Consider the following 25,604-nt stretch of genomic DNA (forward strand, 5'->3'; position numbering starts at 1 on the left):
ATATCCATTTTAAATTCTCCAATAGGTCCAAAAACGGACAGTATATAACTCCATACAGTATTATGGGCACCGCATAGTGCGCTATGCAGAGTAATGAGGCCCATATATTTCTCCATACAGAATCATTGGTCCCAGATAATGTTTGAAACAGTATATGATGAGCTCCACATAATGCTACAGTATATGTTGGTCCCCATGGATGAATCTCCACTGTCTTATGGGCCCAAATAATGCTCCATATATAATGGGCCCCATTTCTAATGCTCTAGTGTATATTGGGCCCTGGAAATGCTGCTCCAGTGTCTGATGTCCACCTTTGGAATGCTCCAGTGTATGGTGGGCCCCATATATCATTCTCCAGAGTATAGTGCTCCCCAAAAATTGCTGTCCCAACATTGAAAACAATTAAATAAGTCTCCTCGCTAGGGAATCCCTGTACTAGTCTGGACTCCTCGTCGTCCCCATCTTCCATCTCACTGCACTTGGCTGTTTAGGCAGAGGGCCTACAAACGTGATGTAATTGCGCTCTGATCAGAATATCACTGTCAGGACACGCAGAAGACGTCATGGCGGTGGAGCAGGGAGAGGTAAGTATTTCAACTTTGCAAGTGCTGTGATCCGGAGCAAGCAGGGGGGGCCCACTCGTTGGTGACGGCACTGACACAGGGCCCCTCATAGTATGGCGGTGTGTGGCGGTGTGTCTGACGGCGGGTGGTGGGCCCTCCCACCGGCAGAGACACTTTTGCGTACTATGAAGGGCCCTGTGCCAGTGCCGTCGCCCATGAGTATGCCCTCCCCACCTGCTCAAGGAACCTGCACTTTCATCTGCACCTTCCTCTTTGTCACCATGTAAGGTGGTATAGTATGCGGGAAGGGGAACCTGAGTTCCCTCAGGGTCAGATTCTGGCTGTGTAGAGTGTGAGGGGAATGTAGTGGTCATGGTCAATGTACCAGCAGAATCATCTAGCAGTGGCTGGGCATCAGTGCACTTGTGGCGTCCCCAGGAGTACGATCGCCACAGTGGCATTACCTTCCTCCTAGGGAGTGTGATGTCATGATTGGGAGCAACGAAGGATCTCTCTAGCAGTTAAACCAACACACAACACATTTCCCACTCCTTGCCAGCAGGGAGACCTCTGAACCTGACTGCTGAGGAGCTGCTCTCTGTGGTCGGGAAGAGGTAAGTTAGGGCACTCTGTGCAGGGAAGGGGAAGTGTGTGGACGTGAGAAGGGGAGCTGGAGGATGAGCAGAGTTAAGGCTCACTCCTAGCTGGAGTGCATGGTCCGGATTCCGGTCTCCGAGTTTGTAGGGACACTGACGTTCCTGCAGCAGAAACCGGAGGAAGTAGCAGCTGTAAATGCTCTGTACCCAACTAAGGCTCGGAGGCCCCACCATCGACAAGTGGGAGCCAGAAGGAAAAGGCTACGGCTGCCTGCCATACGAGAAAGTTCCAAAAGAGAGTCAACAGGGGGAACTTCATTGAACTCAGCACTGCGAGTACCTCAGATAAGCGCTAGAACGGAGGCCACACTACCTATCTGCAGAGAGAGAATTCGAAATTGGCTTCCAGGCTGCCCAACTCCTTCTCCATCTGTTCTCTGGGTCCTGGACGGCACTTACCAAGTACATGTAAAGGAACTGCACGACTGTGTCTGTCATCTTTCTCCTGCGCCTGGCGCACTGCTCTGCTACATCCTGCACTGCACACCATCTACCAACTCTTTCATCTGCACTGCGACTACGGCTCTACCTGTGCAGGGCTTCTACATCTTAGCTGCACCACAACATCTGTCCCAGAGAAGCGACACTGCAGCGCTGGTCAATCTAATCAGAAACCACTGGTGGCGTCACGTATCATTCACCTATAAACGTTATTCACCCCTTTGCATGGATGCCCAGGGCCACGGAACGGGTCAACACCACCGTGACACATCCCTGTGAGACACCGGCCCAGTACCGATTAACCCCACTACCCTGGCTGGCCACCCACACTCCATGTCAGATTCATCTTGGACTTGGGAATTCACGATTTGACTTGATAACCCAGGCATGGTATGATAGAAAGAGCTACATGGACTAATGTCATGAACTCATTTTCTGCTCCACCAGTTGAGAGTTCCCCTTCCGTTCTCCCTCTGGTGGTGACAGGAGGTAGTACGGTTGGCTTAAGTGGTAGTGATCTGCCACCTGATGAGGAAGATAACGATTGGATCTCTGGAGTATCAGACTGGATATAAGACAGCCGACGCCATATCCGGGTGCTGGTGATTCAGTCTGTTTCTCAGGTCTTGGACTTCAGCTCTCTTCACGTCTTCTCAAGTTAAGTTTGTTTTTTGCTATTGTTCACACTTGCGCTTGTTGGTCAATTCAGTTTTTTGTGTAATCAGCCTGCCCCTGCTGGGGCTATGCTGAAATTCCACTCCTATTAATCAGTATTTGCCAATCTGCTTTTTGTCCCTTATTAGATTGGCCTCTTTTTTGCTCTGTCTCAGAATATTTCAGAGTGCTGATATAGGTTTAGAAGTCTAGTGACTTCAGGGTTAATTTTGCTATCAGAAGTGTTGGACAATATTTTTGTAGTTTTTTTTTTGGCAGATTGCAGATAGTGTCTTTCCTTTTCTGTCCTTTTTATTTAGCCGGGCCCCATCCTTTGCTCAGCCTATTTTCCTGCCTGTGTTTGTGCCTTCATCTTGTTTCACCGTCAATACTTGTGTGGGGGCTATCTATTCCTTTGGGGTCTGCTCAGGGGCAGTTAGTTTTCCTCTTTTCCTGCTTTAGGCTTATGTAGTTCTCCGGTTGTGACGAGGCATCTAGGACCAACGTAGGAACACTCCACGACTGCTGCTAGTTGTGCGGTTAAGATCAGGGATCTGCAATCTGCATAGTTACCAACTTCTCTGGTTTTCTGAGACATAGCTTGTTTTTTTTTTTTTTCCTCCTCGGTTTCCCATTCATAACAGAATCACCAGCCAGACCGCAGATTCTAGGGTACTCAAAAGCAGGAAAGAATTGTTAGAGAAAGAAAAAAAAAAAAAAAAAAGAAAAAGTGTCAGAATTTTTTTTTTTTAATTATGTATTTTTCCTCTTTTTCTCTGGGGCCGTAGGAGGATTTTTTTGCTAATGGAGATTAAGCAACTGTCTGATCGTGTGGAGCAGCTTGCTGCTGAAATACAGGGAATTTCCACCTACCTTATTCAGTCACATGCTGCTGAACCCAAGATTCCTACTCCTGATGTGTTTTCTGGGGATCGGTCTAAATTTCTGAATTTTAAGAATAATTGTAAATTATTTCTTGCTTTGAAGCCTAACTCATCGGGGAGCTCTGTGCAGCAGGTTAAAATTGTCATCTCCTTGCTGTGCGGCGATCCCCAAGATTGGGCTTTTTCTCTGACACCTGAAAATCCAATTCTGACTAATGTGGATGCATTTTTTCAGGCCTTGGGGTTGTTGTATGATGAACCTAATGCCATTGATCAAGTTGAGAGAAACCTGTTGGCATTAAACCAGGGTCAGGATCTTGCAGAGTTGTACTGTCAAAAATTCTGAAAATGGGTGGAATGATAGTGCATTGGCAGCTCTCTTTCGGAAAGGTTTGTCAGAGACCGTAAAGATGTTATGGTGGGATTTCCTGTTCCCTCTGGTCAGGATGGCTCTATGTCATTAGCCAATCAAGTTGATCGGCGTTTACGTGAACGTAAAACTACACGGGAGGCGCAGCCACCTTTTGAACAAATGTCTGAACCTATGCAATGTGATGGGGTTTGGCTAGGGCGCAACGTCGGGAGTTTAGAAGGCGTAATAAGCTGTGTTTTTTCTGTGGAGACGCCTCTCATACTATTTCTGCCTGCCCTAAACGAGAGAAATGTTTTGCACACATTTGCTGTGGGCAGTATACAACCTAAGTTCCTTTTGGCAATTACTCTGATCTGCTCCTTGTCCACATTTTCCACTAAGGCTTTTGTGGATTCAGGAGCAGCTCTGAATCTGATGGATTTGGACTTTGCTAAACGTTGTGGTTTGTCCATGACACCTCTGCAGACGCCCATTCCTTTGAGGGGTATTGATGTCACTCCTTTGGCGGAGAATAAACCTCAGTTTTGGACCCAGGTGATAATGCGAGTTGCCCCAGACCACAAAGAAAATTGTAAATTTTTGGTGCTGCATAATTTGCATGATACTATTGTTCTGGGTTTCCCCTGGTTGCAAACTCATAACCCAGTTTTGGATTGGAAATCTGTGTCTGTGGTGAGTTGGGGTTGTCAGTGTGTTCTTAGGGACACTCCTGTTTTCTCCACCTCTCCTCAGTCTCATGATATTCCTGATTATCTGTCTGATTTCTCTGATGTTTTTAGTGAGAGTAAGTCTGCGTATATGCCTCCTCATAGGAGTTATGACTGTGCAACTGAGTTGATGCCTGGGTGTAAATTTCCCAAGGGCCTGCTTTTCAACTTATCTGTACCCGAACATGATGCTATGCGATCCTATATTAAGGAGTCGTTGGAGAAGGGTCATATTAGACCATCCTCGTCACCGTTAGGCGCTGGTTTTTTTTTGTGGCCAAGAAAGATGGTTCATTAAGACCATGTATTGATTATCGTTCCCTTAGCAAGATGACAGTTAAATATCAGTACCCGTTACCTCTGATGTCTGATTTATTCTCCAGAGTTAAAAGTGCCTGCTGGTTTACTAAGCTTGACCTCAGGGGGGAGTATAATCTTATTCGCATCAAACACGGGGATGAATGGAAGATGGCGTTTAATACTCTGAAGGGACATTTTGAGTACCTGATGATGCCTTTTGGGCTCTCTAATGCCCCTTCTGTCTTCCAATCCATTATGAATGATATTTTCCGAGACTTTGTGGATACGTTTTTGATCATCTATCTGGATGATATTTTGATCTTTTCTAGTGATTGGGATTCCCATGTGGAACATGTCCGGACTGTGTTCCGGATTGTGAGGGAGAATTCCCTGTTTGTTAAGGGATCGAAGTGCCTCTTTGGTGTACAGAGGATTTCATTTTTGGGATTTATCTTGTCTCCATCGACTATTGAAATGGACCCGGCCAACGTACAGGCCATTTATGATTGGGTTCACCCTACTTCTTTGAAGGCTCTCCAGAAGTTTTTGGGTTTTTCTAATTTCTATCATAAATTTATAGGTAATTTTTCTAGTATTGTCAAACCACTGACTGATCTGACCAAGAAGGGAGCTGATGTGCGGAATTGGTCTCCTGAGGCTGTCTCAGCATTTCAGGAGCTTAAGCGGAGATTTACTTCAGCTCCAGTTTTATGGCAACCTGATGTCTCACTTCCATTTCAAGTGGAGGTGGTCACTTCTGAGATTGGTACAGGAGCTGTGTTGTCCCAAAAAGACGCTGTGACTTCTAAGATGAATCCCTGTGCCTTCTTTTCTCGAAAGTTTTCCCCATCTGAACGCAACTATAACGTGGGGAATCGGGAATTGTTGGCCATGAAATGGGCATTTGAAGAGTGGAGACATTGGTTGGAGGGAAGTAGACATCAATTTGTGGTCCTCACCGATCACAAGAATCTGATTTATCTGGAGTCGGCCAAACGCTTGAATCCTAGACAGGCTAGGTGGGCCTTGTTTTACACGCGTTTTAATTTTGTGGTCTCTTTTCTTCCGGGCACTAAGAATGTTAAGGCAGATGCCCTTTCTAGGAGTTTCTTTGCTGATTCTCTTAATGTGACTGAGCCTACTACTATCCTAGGTGAGGGGGTAGTTCTTTCTGCCATGTCACCCGATTTGAGATGCGCCCTGGAGGAATTTCAGAAGGATAAACCTGAGCGTTGTCCTATGGGAAGATTGTATGTTCCTGACCAGTGGAGAAAGAGAGTGATGCCTGAAGTCCATTGCTCCGCATTGGCTGGTCATCCAGGTATTTTTGGTACCAGAGATTTGGTGAGTCGGTCGTTTTGGTGGCCCGCCTTATCCCGTGATGTCAGGAATTTTGTACAGTCTTGTGGGACTTGTTCTCGGACTAAACCCTGTTCTCATTCTAGTGGGTTGCTGATGCCCCTGCCGCTGCCCAAGAGGCAATGGACCCATATCTCAATGGATTTTATTTCTGATCTTCCTGTCTCTCAAAGAATGACTGTTATCTGGGTGATTTGTGATAGATTTTCGTAGATGGTCCATCTTGTACCACTTCCAAAGTTGCCATCTTCCGCTGAGTTGGTGCCCTTGTTTTTACAACAGGTGGTTCGGTTACACGGGATTCCTGAGAGCATTGTGTCCGATAGAGGGGTCAAGTTTGTTTCCAGATTCTGGAAAACCTTTTGTTCCAATCTGGGAATTCAGTTATCCTTCTCCGCGTTTCATCCCCAGACCAATGAGCAGACTGAGAGAACAAACCAGACCCTGGAGTCTTATTTAAGATGTTTTATATCTGCTGACCAAGATGATTGGGTCTCATTTTTGCCCTTGGCCGAATTTGCGCTGAACAATAGCGCTAGTTCTGCCACTCTGATGTAACCCTTTTTCTTTAATTTTGGGTTTCATCCTCGATTCTCTTCAGGGCAAGTGGAATCTTCATCCTGCCCAGGTGTGGACACTGTGGTTGTGAGAATGCAGCAGATATGGGACCAAGTGGTGGATAAGTTGTCACTCTCTCAGGAAAAGGCCCAGCGTTTTTCCAACCGGCGTAGGACCATTGGTCCCCGGTTTAAAGTGGGTGATATGGTTTGGCTGTCGTCTAAGAATATTCCTATGAAGGTTGCATCTCCAAAATTTAAGCCAAGATTTATTGGACCTTTTAAGATTTTGGAGATTCTTAAACCTGTTTCTTTTCGGTTGGCTCTTCCAGTTACGTTCAAAATCCATAATGTATTTCACAAGTCACTGTTGAAGAGGTTTGTTGAGCCAGTAGTTCCTGTGGCGGCACCTCCTGATCCTGTATTGGTTAAAGGCAATGTGGAATATGAGGTAGAGAAAATATTGGATTCTCGTTTGATTAGACGGAGACTCCAGTATTTGGTCAAATGGAAGGGTTATGGCCAGGAGGATAATTCTTGGGTCTCTGCCTCTGATATTCATGCCAATAAATTGGTTCATGCTTTTCACTGGGCCCATCCTGATTGGCCTGGTGGCATGGATGAGGGTTCGGTGACCCCTCCTCAAGGGGAGGGTACTGTCATGAACTCATTTTCTGCTCCAGCAGTTGAGAGTTCCCCTTCCGTTCTCCCTCTGGTGGTGACAGGAGGTAGTGCGGTTGGTTTAAGAGGTAGTGATCTGCCACCTGATGAGGAAGATAATGATTGGATCTCTGGAGTATCAGACTGGATATAAGACAGCCGACGCCCTATCCGGGTGCTGGTGATTCAGTCTGTTTCTCAGGTCCTGGACTTCAGCTCTCTTCCAGTCTTCTCAAGTTAAGTTTGTTTTTTGCTAATGTTCACACTTGCGCTTGTTGGTCAATTCAGTTTTTTGTGTAATCAGCCTGCCCCTGCTGGGGCTATGCTGAAATTCCACTCCTATTAATCAGTATTTGCCAATCTGCTTTTTGTCCCTTATTAGAATGGCCTCTCTTTTGCTCTGTCTCAGAATATTTCAGAGTGCTGATATAGGTTTAGAAGTCTAGTGACTTCAGGGTTAATTTTGCTATCAGAAGTGTTGGACAATATTTTTGTAGGTTTTTTTGGCAGATTGCAGATAGTGTCTTTCCTTTTCTGTCCTTTTTATTTAGCCGGGCCCCATCCTTTGCTCAGCCTATTTTCCTACCTGTGTTTGTGCCTTCATCTTGTTTCACTGTCAATACTTGTGTGGGGGCTATCTATTCCTTTGAGGTCTGCTCTGGGGCAGTTAGTTTTCCTCTTTTCCTGCTTTAGGCTTATGTAGTTCTCCGGTTGTGACGAGGCATCTAGGACCAATGTAAGAACGCTCCACGACTGCTGCTAGTTGTGCTGTTATGATCAGGGATCTGCAATCTGCATAGTTATCAACTTCTCTGGTTTTCTGAGACTTAGGTTTTTGTTTTGTTTTTTTCCTCCTCGGCTTCCCATTCATAACAGACTAATGTGAAGTGTGGCCTGCTGCATCATTCACTTTTGGTGCGGGTGATGGACACAAGGAAAGGGGTTCTTCCTGACCAGGAGCCAGCATTTGACGACTCAGTGCTTGCATTTTTTGAAACTTCAGAAGAGGAGGGCATATTTGCTGGAGTCTGTTTCCACAATGTAAGCCAAAACCAGTTCCTCATGCTCCGGCTTTAAAAGCAGTTAACCTACTCCCAGAAAAGGTAGCCTTCCAGGCGTTCCAGAGCCAGACCATGATGCAGGCTCAACACCTCCTGCCTTAGCTTCTATTGTGCTTTTGCCACTACCAGCAGATGCACCACCACCATCAGCACCAGCTGGCCCCCCCACGCCCACGTCCGCGGCCTCTTACACCAAACTTCAAAATTTTGCAGAAAATAGACCCAAAATAACATCAGATATATGGCACTGTATCAGCAGCGTACAGCTCTATTCAGTCAAAGGATAATTGTCAATCTCCCTATATATGCCATCAGTCACACAGAGACGCTCACAGGCTCAGTATGGATTAGACAAGAATATAAAAATTAGACAAAGTGTACAGTATCATCAGATAGCCGGTATATATAGTATAGTTTAAACATTCTAAATCTCTGTAGATATTTGAGGAGGCACACACAGACACTCTCAGGCTCAGTATTGGATTACAACACAATCTAAAAAGCCGTAAAACTGTAATGGATCTCAAGAGTACAGCTGTACACAGTGTAGGTGTCATTGTTGTCAATCTCAGTATTTATTTCCACAGTCAGAAAATAACTCTCACTTGGTCAGTTTGGATTAGACCAGAATATAACAAGCAGTAAATGGGTAATGTATCACAAGCGTAGAGCTGTATACAGTGTTGGGGTAATTTTTAAATGTACATCTAAATTGCAGGAGTAACCCATAGACACTCACACGCACAGAATGGATCACACCACAATATATCAAGAAGATCCGCAAGAAATAATCACACATGTGGGACAATGTTACAGGTGTCAATGATACACTTAGAGTGTTGGTTGGAGGAGGACTTCCTGGCAGAAAGGGTACAGTATCACCAGATACCAGGTATATATAGCATACTTTAAACATTAACAATGTACGTCTATATATCAGGAGTAGTGTTGAGCCACCCCGCTAGTGTTTTGGTTCGTCGCACAGGAGGCAAGTTTGTCGAATGTTCGTCGAACGTTCGAAGAACACCGTCGAACCCCATTGAAAACAATGGCAGGCAAACACATACAAACACATAGAAAACAATTACAAAACACCTTTAAAGGTGTCCCAAAGCAGACAAAATTCTCAGAAGACAAAAATAACATATGGAAAAGGGCAACTACATTTAGAAAAGAGGTGGAGGAGTAAAAGGAGGAGGTGGAGGAGACACAGATATAGGCTTGTCATGCCCTTATGAAGTCTAGAAAGGCTGGAATAAAAATGTAAATTACAAACCAAAAAATACAAAAATTTGAAATCGAACACGATCACATACCGCCGGACTTCCCACCAATAAATTATGCCAACTGCAGATGGGGCGGCGTTATTCCCACAAACCTCCAAACAGCGTCCATGAAGGCAAGGTGTTTGGTTTCCGGGGGCTGTATGATTGCAAAGCAGAACCTTAAAGGAATGTCCAAAAGGGCACCACCAGGAGTGGCGCCTGTGGCTTAATTGGATTCCACACGGGAAACCACAACATACAAGCTACAGAAAAGATGGACAGATTGCAAGCTTTGTCGATTCTGTGTGTGGTGTGGTATGTCCGTTTGTAGTTGTGTTAGCGATTTCTCAGCTTTATTCCGTTAATGACTGAGACTCCGGCATGCCCCCGCGGTACGCGTCAAGCTTACTAGAGGGATACGCGAGGCTCTGGCATGCGAGATCGAGCAATAACAGGTCTACCATGCCCTTACATGTCCGGGGCTGAATGCACGCTACACTGAAAGGACCAGCTTTTGCCGCTTACAGGTGCTGATAACCCGCTGATCACCGTTAGTGATGGGGATCTGGGATTCCAATTATTGCCCGCTAATGATGATTTCCCAGTAAGTGCAGGTCAATTATGGAATTAGGCCTAACCGGCATTCCTGAAAAAATTACGTGTCCAAACCACAGGTGCTGTAGCTTGCTTAACAGCTCGGCTGCCGTTCTCAGGCCCAGTTTGGATTCGACAACATTGTAGAAAGTTGATAAAGGGTAACGTATCACCGGATTACAGGTATGTATAGCATAGTTTACTGTTATGAGCTCATCTGTTCATTCACCTTTTGTGTCTGAGGATCTCCCTCTTCTGGTGAAGGAAGGTACTGAGGCTGATTTGGATGAAAGAAACCAAACACCTGATCAGGTGGATTGTGACTGGGTAACAGGAACTTCAGACTGGATATAAGACAGCCGACGCCCTTCTGAGTGGCTGGTGATTTCTCTGCTGGATTCTTGGAGATCAGTCTGATTCCTGCTTCCCAAAGATAAGTTTTTGCTCTGCTATTGAACTTATTAGTTTTGGTTTTGTTTACCTTGTTTTGGAGTTCAGCCATCCCCGCCTGGGGGTGTGCTCGATTCTTATTCCTTGATCAGTGTTCTCTTTTGCTCTGCTTTCAGAATATTCTGAGTGCTGATATAGGGTTTGAAGTCTAGTGACTTCAGGGTCCTTTTTGCTTATCAGTTGTGCTGGTAATATTTTTAGCAGGGTTTTCTCGGATTGCAGACAGCAGCTTTTCTGTCCTGTCCTTTTTAGTTAGCTTGGGCCCCATCGTTTGCTCATCCTATCTTTCTATCTGTGTTAGTGTTTTCATCTTGCTTCACCGTCATTATATGTTGGGGGCTGCCTATTGCTTTGGGGTCTGCTCTGGGGCAGTCAGTTTTTCCCTTCTCTCTGTTTAGGCTTATTTAGATCTCCGGCTGTGACGAGGTGTCTAGGATCACCGTAGGAGCACTCCACGGCAACTGCTAGTTGTGTGATAGGATTAGGGGTCTGCAATCCGCTAGTTTCCAACCTCTCTGATTTTCTGGGCTGAGCTTGCATTTTTGTTTTTTCCTCTTCGGTGACTCAATCATAACAGAATCACCAGCCATGCCGCAGATTCTAGGGTACTCAATAGCAGGAAAGAATTGTAAAAAAAAAAAAAAAGTGTCAGAATTTTTTTTCTTTTGTGTGTATATTTTTCCCTCTTTTTCTCTGAGGCCATAGGAGGAATATTTTTTTTTCTGATGGAGTTTAAGCAATTGTCTGATCGTGTGGAGCAGCTTGCTGCTGAAGTGCGAGGTATTTCCGCCTATCTTGCTCATTCACACACTGCTGAACCAAAAATCCCCACTCCTGATGTGTTTTTGGGGGATCGGTCTAAATTTTTGAATTTTAAGAATAATTGTAAATTATTTCTTGCCTTGAAGCCTAACTCATCGGGGAACTCTGCGCAGCAGGTTAAATTGTCATATCCTTGCTGCGCGGCGATCCCCAGGATTGGTCGTTTTCTTTAGTACCAGATGATCCTATTCTAACAAATGTGGATGCATTTTTTCAGGCCTTGGGGTTGTTGTATGATGAACCTAATGCGATTGATCAAGCTGAAAAGACCCTGTTGGCATTGAGCCATGGTCAAGATTCTACAGAACTGTACTGTCAAAAATTCCGAAAGTGGGCGGTCCTCACCACTTGGAATGATGGTGCCTTGGCAGCTCTCTTTCGGAAGGGTTTGTCAGAAACCGTAAAAGATACTATGGTGGGATTTCCTGTTCCCTCTGGTCTTGACGATTCTATGTCATTAGCCATTCAGGGTGATCGGCGTTTACATGAACGTAAAATTACACGGGAAATGCTGCCACCTGTTGAACAAATGTCTAAACCTATGCAATGTGATAGAGTTTTGTCTAGGGCGCAACGTCAGGAGTTTAGAAGACGTAATAAGCTGTGTTTTTTCTGTGGAGATGCCTCTCATGTTATTTCTGTCTGCCCTAAACGAGAGAAACGTTTTGCACACACATTTGCTGTAGGTGGTGTACAACCTAAGTTTCTTCTGGCAATTACTCTGATCTGCTCCCTGTCCACATTTTCCTCTAAAGCCTTTGTGGATTCAGGAGTGGCCTTGAACCTAATGGATTTGGATTTTGCTAAACGTTGTGGTTTCCCTATGACACCCTTGCGGATGCCTATTCTTTTGAGGGGTATTGATGCTACTCCGTTGGCGAAGAATAAACCTCAGTTTTGGACCCAGGTGGTAATGCGGGTCGCCCCAGACCATCAAGAAAATTGCAGATTTTTGGTGTTGCATAATTTGCATGATACCATTGTTCTGGGGTTCCCCTGGTTGCAAATCCATAATCCAGTTTTGGATTGGAAATCTGTGTTTGTGGTGAGTTGGGGTTGTCGGTGTGCTCTTAGTGATACTCCTGTTTTCTCCACCTCTCCCCAGTCGCATGAGGTTCCTGACTATTTGGCTGATTTTTATGATGTGTTTAGTGAGAGTAAGTCTGCGTCTTTGCCTCCTCATAGGAGTTATGACTGTGCAATTGAGCTGAGTCCGGGGTGTAAATTTCCCAAGGGTCGACTTTTTAATTTATCTGTACCCGAACATGAGGCTATGCGTTCTTATATTAAGGAGTCGTTGGAGAAGGGTCATATTAGACCATCCTCTTCACCCTTGGGTGCTGGTGTTTTTTTGTGGCCAAGAAGGATGGTTCATTAAGGCCCTGTATTGACTATCGCTCCCTTAACAAAATTACTGTTAAATATCAGTATCCGTTACCCCTGATTTCTGACCTATTTTCTAGAGTTGAAGGTGCTTGCTGGTTTACCAAGCTTGACCTCAGGGGGGCGTATAATCTTATTCGCATTAAGCATGGGGATGAATGGAAGACAGCGTTTAATACTCCAGAGGGACATTTTGAGTACCTGGTGATGCCTTTTGGGCTCACTAACGCCCCTTCTGTCTTCCAGTGCTTCATGAATGATATTTTCCGGGACTTTGTGGATAAGTTTCTGATCATCTATTTGGATGATATTTTGATCTTTTCCAGGGTTTGGGACTCTCATGTGGAACATGTTCGGACTGTGTTCTGGATTTTGAGAGAAAACTCCCTGTATGCTAAGGGATCGAAATGTCTTTTTGGTGTACAGAGGATTTCATTTTTGGGATTTATTTTGTCTCCGTCAACTATCGAAATGGAACTGGCCAAGGTACAGGCCATTTATGATTGGGTTCAGCCCACTTCTTTGAAGGCTCTCCAGAAGTTTTTGGGGTTTGATAATTTTTATCGTAAGTTTATAGCCAATTTTTCTGTTATTGCCAAACCATTGACTCATTTGACTAAGAAGGGTGCTGATTTGCTGAATTGGTCTCCAGAGGCTGTTTCTTCTTTTCAGGAGCTGAAGCGGAGGTTCACTTCTCCGGTTTTGCGACAACCCGATGTCTCACTTCCATTTCAGGTGGAGGTGGATGCTTCAGAGACTGTGCAGGAGCTGCTTTGTCCCAAAAGGATCCTGTAACATCTAAAATGAACCCCTGTGCCTTCTTTTCCCGAAAGTTCTCTCCTTCGGAACGCAACTATGATGTGGGGAATCGAGAACTGTTGGCCATGAAGTGGGCATTTGAGGAGTGGAGACATTGGTTGGAGGGAGCTAGACATCAAGTTGTGGTCCTCACAAGAATTTGATCTACCTTGAGTCGGCTAAACGCTTGAATCCGAGACAGGCCAGGTGGGCCTTGTTTTTCACGCATTTTGATTTTGTGGTCTCCTTTCTTCTGGGCACTAAGAACGTTAAGGCTGATGCCCTCTCTAGGAGTTTTTTGGCTGATTCTCCTATTGTGACCAAGCCTGCTGCCATCTTAGGTGAGGGGGTGGTTCTTTCTGCCATCTCGCCCGATTTGAGACGTGCTCTGGAGAAGTTTCAGGAGGATGAGCCTGAGCGTTGTCCCAGTGGTAGGTTGTATGTTCCTGACCAGTGGAGGAGGAAAGTGATGTCTGAGGTTCATTGCTCCGCGTTGGCTGGTCATCCAGGTATTTTTGGTACTAGAGATTTGGTGAGTCGGTCTTTTTGGTGGCCTGCCTTGTCTTGTGATGTCAGAAATTTTGTGCAGTCCTGTGGGACTTGCTCCCGATCTAAGCCTTGCTCTCGTTCTAGTGGGTTGTTGATGCCCTTACCGGTGCCCAGGAGGCCATGGACCCATATTTCAATGGATTTTATTTCTGATCTGCCTGTCTCTCAGAGGATGACTGTTATCTGGGTGATTTGTGATAGATTCTCTAAGATGGTCCATCTTGTACCACTCCCTAAGTTGCCATCTTTCTCAGAGTTGGTGCCCTTGTTTTTGCAACAGGTGGTTCACTTGCACGGGATTCCTGAAAACATTGTATCGGACAGAGGAGTTCAGTTTGTCTCTAGATTCTGGAGGAACTTTTGTTCCAAGCTGGGAATTCATTTGTCCTTCTCCTCTGCATTTCACCCTCAGACCAATGGGCGGACGGTGAGAACAAACCAGACTTTGGAGGCTTATTTGAGATGATTTATATCTGCTGATCAGGATGATTGGGTCTCATTTTTACCCTTGGCCGAATTTGCTTTAAATAATAGAGCTAGTTCTGCCACTTTGATGTCACCCTTTTTCTGTAACTTTGGGATTCATCCTCGATTTTCTTCAGGGCAGGTGGAGTCTTCTGCCTGTCCAGGGGTTGACACTGTGGTGGAAAGAATGCAGCAGATTTGGGACCAAGTGGTGGATAAGTTGTCTCTTTCCCAGAAAAAAGGCCCAGCGGTTTTCTAACCGACATAGGACCATTGGTCCCCGGTTTAAGGTGGGTGATATGGTCTGGTTGTCATCAAAGAATATCTCTATGAAGGTGGCTTCTCCAAAGTTTAAACCTAGATTTATTGGACCTTACAAGATTTTGGAGATTATTAATCCGGTTTCTTTTCGGTTGGCTCTTCCTGTCACATTTAAGATTCATAATGTGTTTCATAAGTCCTTGTTGAAGAGGTTTGTTGAACCAGTGGTTCCTATGGTGGCACCTCCTGACCCTGTGTTGGTTGAAGGTAACATGGAATATGAGGTAGAGAAGATACTGGATTCCTGTCTGGCTAGACGGAGACTCCAGTATTTGGTTAAGTGGAAGGGTTATGGTCAGGAGAATAATTCCTGGGTCTCTGCCTCTGATATTCATGCCGAAAGATTGGTGCGTGCTTTTCATTGGGCTCATCCTGATCGGCCTGGTGGCTTGGATGAGGGTTCGGTGACCCCTCCTCCAGGGGGAGGTACTGTTGTGAGCTCATCTGTTCATTCACCTTTTGTGTCCGAGGATCTCCCTCTTCTGGTGAAGGAAGGTAGTGAGGCTGATTTGGATGAAAGAAACCAAACACCTGATTAGGTGGATTGTGACTGGGTAACAGGAGCTTCAGACTGGATATAAGGCAGCCGACGCCCTTCTGAGTGGCTGGTGATTTCTCTGCTGGATTCTTGGAGACCAGTCTGATTCCTGCTTCCCAAAGATAAGTTTTTGCTCTGCTATTGAACTTATTAGTTTTGGTTTTGTTTACCTTGTTTTGGAGTTCAGCCATCCCCGGCTGGGGGTATGCTGGATTCTTATTCCTTGATCAGTGTTCTCTTTTGCTCTGCTTTCAGAATATTCTGAGTGCTGATATAGGGTTTGAAGTCTAGTGACTTCAGGGTCCTTTTTGCTTATCAGTTGTGCTGGTAATATTTTTAGCAGGGTTTTCTCAGATTGCAGACAGCAGCTTTTCTGTCCTGTCCTTTTTAGTTAGCTTGGGCCCCATCGTTTGCTCATCCTATCTTTCTATCTGTGTTAGTGTTTTCATCTTGCTTCACCGTCATTATATGTTGGGGGCTGCCTATTGCTTTGGGGTCTGCTCTGGGGCAGTCAGTTTTTCCCTGCTCTCTGTTTAGGCTTATTTAGATCTCCGGCTGTGACGAGGTGTCTAGGATCACCGTAGGAGCACTCCACGGCTACTGCTAGTTGTGTGATAGGATTAGGGGTCTGCAATCCGCTAGTTTCCAACCTCTCTGATTTTCTGGGCTGAGCTTGCATTTTTGTTTTTTCCTCCTCAGTGACTCAATCATAACAGTTTGCACATAAAAAAACCTATGTCTATAGATCAGGAGGCAGGCTCAGACGGTCTCAGGCCCAGTATGGATTTGACCAGATTTTACAGAGTTGAGAAAGGGTACATTATCACTGGATAGCAGGTATATATAGCATAGTTTAAACATTAAAAACCTATGTCTATAGATCAGGAGGCAGGCTCAGACGGTCTCAGGCCCAGTATGGATTAGACGTGATTGGACAAAGGTGAGAAAGGGTAACGAATCACCGGATTACAGGTATGTATAGCATAGTTTACACATTAAAAACCTATGTCTATAGATCAGGAAGCAGGCTCAGATGGTCTCAGGCCCAGTATGGATTTGACCAGATTGTACAAAGTTGAGAAAGGGTACATTATCACTGGATAGCAGGTATATATAGCATAGTTTACACATTAAAAACCTATGTGTATAGATCAGGAGGCAGGCTCAGACGGTCTCAGGCCCAGTATGGATTAGATGTGATTGGACAAAGGTGAGAAAGGGTTATGTAGCACCGGATTACAGGTATGTATAGCATAGTTTACACATTAAAAACCTATGTCTATAGATCAGGAGGCAGGCTCAGATGGTCTCAGGCCCAGTATGGATTTGACCAGATAGTACAAAGTTGAGAAAGGGTACATTATCACTGGATAGCAGATATATATAGCATAGTTTAAACATTTAAAATCTCCGTGTTCTCAGTATGGATTAGACAACAATCTAAAAAGTAGAAAAAAGGAAATGTATTTGAAGTGTACACCAGTATACACTTTTGGTGGTATTTTTAAATATTCATATATATTTCTGTTTCAGTAAGACAGTCCAGCCTCTCCGCAATAGGAAATGAGATGCATACAATTACTGACATAAAGTCTAGTGATTGCAGAAATCTAGGAATTAAGAATCACGGGAAAAACTTCCGTCACAATTCTCAGAGGCGATGCAGACCCACAATTAATTTGTGTGTGGAGACAGCGAAAACATTTCTTTGTGAAGAAAGTGTTGCTGTATCGCAGTACCGTTGATCCCATCAGCGTTACTCATCTCCATCAAATTTTTATCACAGGGAGAGATGTAAACATGGTGCTCACTGCCTATCATGATCTGTCACGTAACTTTGGAGTGCAAAAGACAGAAGTCACAGGCCGTAGGCAATTTTATGGGATTGGCATGAGAGGGCACATTTAAAAATGTGCGCCGGAATGTCACACGTCTGTGAGTAGGAAAACTGTGAAAGCTGATGATAAACCACCACTGCATGTCACTGTGAGTCAATGTCCTTAAGAAATGGAAGCCATTGATCATCTGAAGCTAGAGCCTGGCCAGCAGGACAGGGCATAGCTACGTCTTAACCATCATCTATCAGTTCAACAAATTTGTAGTGGCAGTCCCAGTGAAGGATTTGACAGCCCAGACTACACAGCGGAGGAGCAGGGAGAGGTAAACATTGCAAATGCTGTGGCCCTGCCCAAGCAAGGGGGGTACACTCATGGGCATCGGTACTGGCACTGGGCCCCTCATAGTATGGCAGTGTGTCTGACGGCGGGTGTGCACCCCCACCGTCAGAGACACTTGATTGCACTATGAGGGACCCTGTGCCAGTGCCCGCGCTCAAGAGTCAGCCTACCCACCTGTCCAGGGCAACGGCACTTGCACAGTTGCGTGTGCTAGGTGGTGACCCCAGCCATGGGGGGGGAGGCAGCCCAGTTAGGGAGGTTTACAAAATGGCATATGTTGATGTGGGACATTCAGCTGCTGCTAAAGATGAAATTGGTCAAGTCCGAGGAAGAGGAGGACAAAAGCAAGCCATTTTTCTGGCAACCTATGTGTCATCAGGGTAAGGTTGGACAAAATCCTTGGAAACCCATGCATGGTTCATTTTAATGAAGGTTGGATCATCCATATTTTTGGTCGACAGACGGGTCCTTTTTTCTGTCAGGATTGATCCAGCTGCACTGAAGACTCTTTCCGATAGCACACTTGCAGCTGGGCATGCGAGCTGCTGTAAGGCATGTTATGCCAATTCTGGCCAGGTGTCCAGTTTAGCAGCCCAAAAGTCAAATGGGAATGACCTGTGAGGGAGAACATCGATATGGGACGAGAAGTAGCTTGTAACTATAGTTGACAACTGCTGTCTCCTGTCACTTTCAATCGATGCAATATTACCAGTCGTGTGAGCGGGACTTGAAAAATCAGTCCACAACATGGTCATGAAACCCCTGTCTCCAACACCACTTCTGCTGTGTGCACCACGAACACCTCTTCCAAGCTGCCCCCGGCCCCTACGGCTCGTGTGAGAACATCACCGCTGCTGTGTGCTGGGAATGCCTCAACCAATCGGCTTACCAGAGTTGCTTGTTTGTTAGCCAATATTAGGTCAAGGTTCTCCTGTGGCATTATGTTTTGGAATTTGCCTTTATAGCATGGATCCAGGATGCTGGCCAACCAGTAGTCATCATTGTTCATCATTTTGGCAATGCGGGGGTCAATTTTTAGGATCTGCAAGGCATAACCTAACTTGTGGGCCAATGTTCCCGATGTCAATGATGCACTGCGAGTGCTGGGTGGAGGAGCACTTTCTGGCATATCCACATCCCTCCAGTCACGCACAAACCCTGTACCAGACCTTGCCACGCCAACATTTTCTCTAGCCCCATGAGAAGCATCCTCCTCCCCTAAATAATCATCCCCATCATCATCCTCCTCCTCCTCTTCTTCCTCCACCTCATCCACGAGACTTCCCTCACCAGACAATGGCTGACTGTCATCAAGGCTTCCCTCCTCCTCTTCCTCCTCGGCTGCAGATGCCTGCTCCTTAATGTGCGTCAAAGTTTGCATGAGCAGACGCATAAGTGGGATGCTCATGCTCATGATGGCATCGTCTGCGCTTACTAGCCATGTGCATTCCTCAAAACACTGAAGGACTTTACAGACGTCTTTCAGCTTCGACCACTGCACACCTGTCAACTCCATGTCTGCCCTCAAAGTGCCTGCCCGTGTATCCTCCCACAAATGCATTACGGCCTGCCTCTGTTCGCACAGCCGCTCAACCATGTGCAGGGTGGCGTTCCACCTTGCTGCAACGTCGATAATTAGGCAGTGCTTGGGAAGGTGGAGCAATCGCTGCAGTTTCTGCATACGACTGGAGTGTACCGGCGACTGGCGGATGTGCGAGCACAGTCTTCGAACCTTATGGAGCAGGCCTGTTAACTCCGGATAATTATTGAGGAAGCACTGCACCACCAGGTTCAAGGTGTGAGCCAGGCAAGGTATGAGTGTGAGTTTTGAAAGGGCTATGGCTGCCACAAAATTCAGGCCGTTATCACTAACTACCTTGCCTGCCTCAAGATGTAGACTGCCCAGCCATGACTCAGTTTGTCGCTGAAAGTAGTCGGCCAGTACCTCCGCGGTGTGTCTGCCGCCCAAACACATCATCTTCAACACAGCCGGCTGACGCTTTCCACTAGCTGATTGATAGGGGGACACCTCGTGTGCAACACTGGCAGCTGAGGATGGAGTGCTCGTGTGACTGCACACTGTGGATGAGCTTTCTCTTCTGGAGGAGGAGGAGTAGGGTTGAACGCCTACAGCCAACTGTTTCCTATACCGTGGGCTAGGCAGCACTGTCCCACCACCGCTGTCCCTTGTGGACTCTGCATCCACCACATTAACCCAGTGCGCAGTGATGGACATGTAATGGCCCTGGCCATGCCTACTGGACCATGCATCAGTTGTGAGGTGCACCTTTCCACTCACTGATTGCTTGAGTGCATGGACAATGCAGTCTTTTACATGAAGGTGGAGGGCTGGGATGGCTTTGCGAGAAAAGAAGTGGCGACTGGGTAGGTCATAGCGTGGTACTGCGTAGGCCATGAGTTCGTGGAAAGCTGCGCTTTCAACCAAGTGATAGGGCATCATCTCTAACGAGATTAGTTTGGCAATGTGGGCGTTCAAACCCAGTGTACGCAGATGAGAGGATGAGTACTTTCTTGTCCTACTCATAGTCTCTGGTAGGGTGAGCTGGACTTGAGAGCTGCATATGGTGGAACTAGCGGTGGACAGGGCGGACTGAGAAGGGTTGATGATGGTGATGGAGTTGGTGTTCTTTCTGATGGCCTAGATTCAGTCTTTCGTTGAAATACCATTGTGATACCCTGACTGCTTTGGCCTTGCAACGACACCACAACATTTGCTGCTGGTGGTGTGCTAACCAATGGGTTTACAGTGGGGGAAACAATGTAGCATTGCTGACTACCTTCATTGGGAGCAGGTGCACATGTGGTACGTTAGGTTTGGTAGTCCGTCCATGCTTGCAAGTGCATGGTGGTTAAATGTCTAAGCATGCAACTGGTGTTAAAATTTCTCAGATTTTTCCCTCGGCTAAAGGTCTTTGCGCACTTCTTACAGATAACCTTTGCCTGATCATTAGGATTTTGTTCAAAAAAGTGCCACACTGCACTATTCCTGCTATGGAAGACATTTTGAGGCCTTGAACGCTGTGCTATTTTAACCGTCTGGCCAAGCTGTCCTGCAACTCTTTTGGTTTTTGTAACCCGTTTTTGGACTGCTCCAGGCCTGCCAGATAACAGCTGTCACGATGTCGATGCCTGCTGCAGATGCTCCTCCTCCTCTCCTGAGCTATTAGCAGCGGCACCCTCTTCCCCCAATGGATGCCAATCTGGGTCAACAACTGAGTCATCCATCACCTCCTCTTCAATGTCATGTGCACCTTCCTCTGTGTCACCGTGTATGGTGGTATAGTATGCGGGAGGGGGCACCTGAGTTTCATCAGGGTCAGATTCTGGCTCAGTACACTACGAGGACAATGTAGTGCTCTGAGTGAGTGTACCAGCAGACAAATCTAGCAGTCACTGTGCATCAGTGCACTCCATGTCAGATTCATCTTGGCCTGGGTAATTCATGATTTGACTTGATAACCCAGGCATGGTATGTGAAAACAGCTCCATGGAGTAATCTGTAGTGTGGCCTGCCGCATCCTTCAAATTTGGTTGGGGTGAAGGACACAAGGAATGGTGTGGTTCATGACCATGAGCCTCCAATGACGACTCAGTGCTTTTATTGTTTAAAACTTCAGAAGAGGAGGCGATAGAGCTGGAGGCGGAGTCAGCAATGTAAGCCAAAACTTGTTCCTGAAGCTCCGGCTTTAAAAGCGGTTTACCTACTCCCAGAAAAGGGAGCCTTCAAGGCCAGATGATGACGCAGGCTCAACACCTCCTGCATTTGGTGGTATTTTGCTTTTGCCACTACCAGCAGATCCCCCACCAACACGATCATTACCGGCTGCCAACCCCCGCTCAATTCCACGGACTCTTCCACCACACTTTCTCATTTTTGGGGAAAATGTACTCAAAGTACCACCAACTGTATGGTACTGTAAAACAAGGAGTAAGGTGTATATAGTAGTGGGGAGTATTTGAATCTCTCTACAGACTTCAGGACACAGTTGTATTCTGTCAGGCCCTGTGTATTTTACACCTCAAAGTAACAGGCTGATTCTGGATGGTGTAAAAGTGGTGTATAGTGGACTGGGGACAAATGGAATCTCTCTACAGACTTCAGGACACAGTTGTATTCTGTCAAGCCCTGTGTATTTTACACCTCAAAGTAACAGGCTGATTCTGGATGGTGTAAAAGAGGTGTATAGAGGACTGGGGAGAAATGGAATCTCTGTACAGACTTCAGGACACAGTTGGATTCTGTCAGGCCCTGTGTATTTTACACCTCAAAGTAACAAGGCTGATTCTGGATGTTGTAAAAGAGGTGTATAGAGGACTGGGGAGAAATGGAATCTCTCTACAGACTTCAGGACACAGTTGTATTCTGTCAGGCCCTGTGTATTTTACACCTCAAAGTAACAGGCTGATTCTGGATGGTGTAAAAAAAAAGGTTTAGAGAGGACTGGGGAGAAATGGAATCTCTCTACAGACTTCAGGACACAGTTGTATTCTGTCAGGCCCTGTGTATTTTACACCTCAAAGTAACAGGCTGATTCTCGATGGTGTAAAAGAGGTGTATAGAGGAGTGGGGAGAAATGGAATCTCTCTACAGACTTCAGGACACAGTTGGATTCTGTCAGGCCCTGTGTATTTTACACCTCAAAGTAACAGGCTGATTCTGGATGGTGTAAAAAAGGTGTATAGAGGACTGGGGAGAAATGGAATCTCTCTACAGACTTCAGGACACAGTTGTATTCTGTCAGGCCCTGTGTATTTTACACCTTAAAGTAACAGGCTGATTCTGGATGGTGTAAAAAAGGTTTATAGAGGACTGGGGAGAAATGGAATCTCTCTACAGACTTCAGGACACAGTTGTATTCTGTCAGGCCCTCTGTATTTTACACCTCAAAGTAACAGGCTGATTCTGGATGGTGTAAAAGAGGTGTATAGAGGACTGGGGAGAAATGGAATCTCTCTACAGACTTCAGGACACAGTTGGATTCTGTCAGGCCCTGTGTATGACAAACTACAAGGTGTATATAGAATTGGGCAGAATTGGAATCTCTCTAGAGTGTAGGTCTGTAAGAACGGACAAACTCCTCGGCTTTTCCTTACAGAGTCACACACAGATAGCTTCAATTTGGCCGTGATAACAGCCGGTACACGGTACTGTGTGAGGAGCGTATACATACAATGCTGTACGGTGTGTGTACGTAAAATTGTCAAGCTCCGTGTTTTTGTATACGGACTGACACACGCTCTCTCTAGTTTTGAATGTAATCAAACAGCAAATATACGAAACTGTTTGAAAAATGGACAAAACTCTAAGGTGTAGGTCTGTAAGAATGGACAAACTCCTCGGCTTTTCCTTACAAAGTCACACACAGATAGCTTCAATTTGGCCGTGATAACAGCCGGTACACGGTACTGTGTGAGGAGCATACACCGGTGTACGGTGTGTGAAAAAATTAACGCTCAGTACCTCACCAGGACAAAACAATAAAATTTCGATTGCTTTTAAAAAAGCAGTTTGAACACCAGTGTGCACACAGCAATGCAGGTAGCCTTAAAAGGCAGCCTAATCACCACCAGCGCTGCTGCACAAAAGCAAAAATTTTCACTGCACACTATCTACAGTGAAAAGCGCTATCAGCAGAAGCGGGTTTTTTTTCTTTTGGCCTTCCTAAAGTTCTCCCTACAGAATCAGCAGCAGCAGCTCTCCCTATTCTGAGATCAGCATAAGTAACATGGCGGTCGGTGTGCATGCCCTTTTATACCCCCTGTGATGCCACACAAAGCAAGCCAATCACTTGTATGCCCTTCTCAAAGATGGTGGTGACCACTGCCTATGTCATCACGTTGCCCACAGGGTCCGTTCTTCCTGATTGGCTGAAAAAGGGCGCTAAAGCATCTTTTGAAACGCGACTTTGGCGACTTTTGGTGACGTTTGGCGACTTTTGAGTTTTTTCGACCCGTTTCGCTCAACTCTAGTCACATGCTCAGGTCCTTAAGCAGCTCGGACTGGGCCATCAGCAAGGTCCAGGAAGGCTGCGGTTATAAAAGCATCGTATGGTCGCACAGCCGTGCGCTAGCATAGACCATGTGGAGTGAGTGTTGTATGCTCATATGAATGTCTCTGGTGAATGACTTATTATTAGTGTTGAGCGATACCGTCCGATACTTTAAAGTATCGGATCGGATGGTATCGGCCGATCTAAAAAAAATATCGGGTATCGCCGATTCGGATACCGGAAGTCCCATTCAAGTCTATGGGACTTCCGGTATCGGAATAAGAAAAACCCTATTTTTGCCTTGTACAGCCTCTCTGGGGTCTGTATGGGCCTTTCGGGGGGCTGTGCCGGCCTGCCGGGGGGTCTGTGCAGGCTCCGGTGGTCTGTGCAGGCCTGCCGGGGAGCTGTGCCGGCCTGCCGGTGGTCTGTGCAGGCTCCGGTGGTCTGTGCCGGCCTGCCAGGGAGCTGTGCCGGCCTGCCGGTGGTCTGTGCCGGCCTGCCGGGGAGCTGTGCCGGCCTGCCGGTGGTCTGTGCAGGCTCCAGTGGTCTGTGCCGGCCTGCCGGGGGGCTGTGCCGGCCTGCCGGTGGTCTGTGCAGGCTTCGGGGGTCTGTGCCGGCCTGCTGGGGAGCTGTGCCGGCCTGCCGGGGAGCTGTGCAGGCTCCGGTGGTCTGTGCCGGCCTGCCGGGGGGCTGTACCGGCCTGCCGGTGGGCTGTGCAGACTCCGGGGGTCTGTGCCAGCCTGCCGGGGGGCTGTGCCGGCCTGCCGGTGGGCTGTGCAGGCTCCGGGGGTCTGTGCAGGCATCGTCCGATGGGACTACAAGTCCCATCGGGCGATGCCTGCTACCATGACAGTGATTGACACATTAGCCAATGATGGGACAGTAGTAGTCCCATCATCCGGCTAATGTGTTGAATGTAAAAAAAAAAAAAATACATGCTACATACATACAACATGCATACTACATATATACTACATGTAACATACATACTACATATATACTACATGCAACATGCATACTACATACATGCTACATACATGCTACATACTACATACATACTACATACATAATACATATATACTACATGCATGCAACATACATACAACATATATACTACATGCATGCAACATGCATACTACATATATACTATATATACTACATGTAACATACATACTACATATATACTACATGCTACATACATGCTACATACTACATACATGCTACATACTACATACATAATACATATATACTACATGCATGCAACATACATACAACATATATACTACATGCATGCAACATGCATACTACATATATACTATATATACTACATGTAACATACTTACTACATATATACTACATGCTACATACATGCAACATACATACATACAGACCACCAGAGCCTGCACAGCTCCCCGGCAGGCCGGCACAGCTCCCCAGCAGGCCGGCACAGACCCCCGGAGCCTGCACAGACCACCGGCAGGCCGGCACAGACCCCCAGAGCCTGCACAGACCACCGGCAGGCCGGCACAGCCCCCCCGGCAGGCCGGCACAGACCACCGGAGCCTGCACAGACCACCGGCAGGCCAGCACAGCCCCTCGGCAGGCCGGCACAGCCCCCCGGAGCCTGCACAGATCACCGGCAGGCCGGCACAGCCCCCCCGGCAGGCCGGCACAGACCCCCGGAGCCTGCACAGACCACCGGCAGGCCGGCACAGACCCCCGGACAGTCGGCACAGCCCCCCTGAAGGCCCAAACTGACGGCGCATCATGATGCGCACAGACAGCGCATCATGATGACGTCATTTCGGCAGCCAATCAGAGCCACAAAAGTGGCTCATTGCATTTTGGACTTCCGATTCTGGTATCCGATACGAAAAAAGTATCGGTACTCGGTATCGGAATTCCGATACGGCAAATATCGACCGATACCCGATACTTGCGGTATCGGAAAGCTCAACACTACTTATTATGAAACCCCTACCCTTGGTACGCATGTGTTGATCAGCCTTGACA

Source organism: Dendrobates tinctorius, unplaced genomic scaffold (assembly GCF_039654945.1).
Source record: "Dendrobates tinctorius isolate UK_male_01 unplaced genomic scaffold, ASM3965494v1 ptg000014l, whole genome shotgun sequence".
Taxonomy (NCBI): domain Eukaryota; kingdom Metazoa; phylum Chordata; class Amphibia; order Anura; family Dendrobatidae; genus Dendrobates; species Dendrobates tinctorius.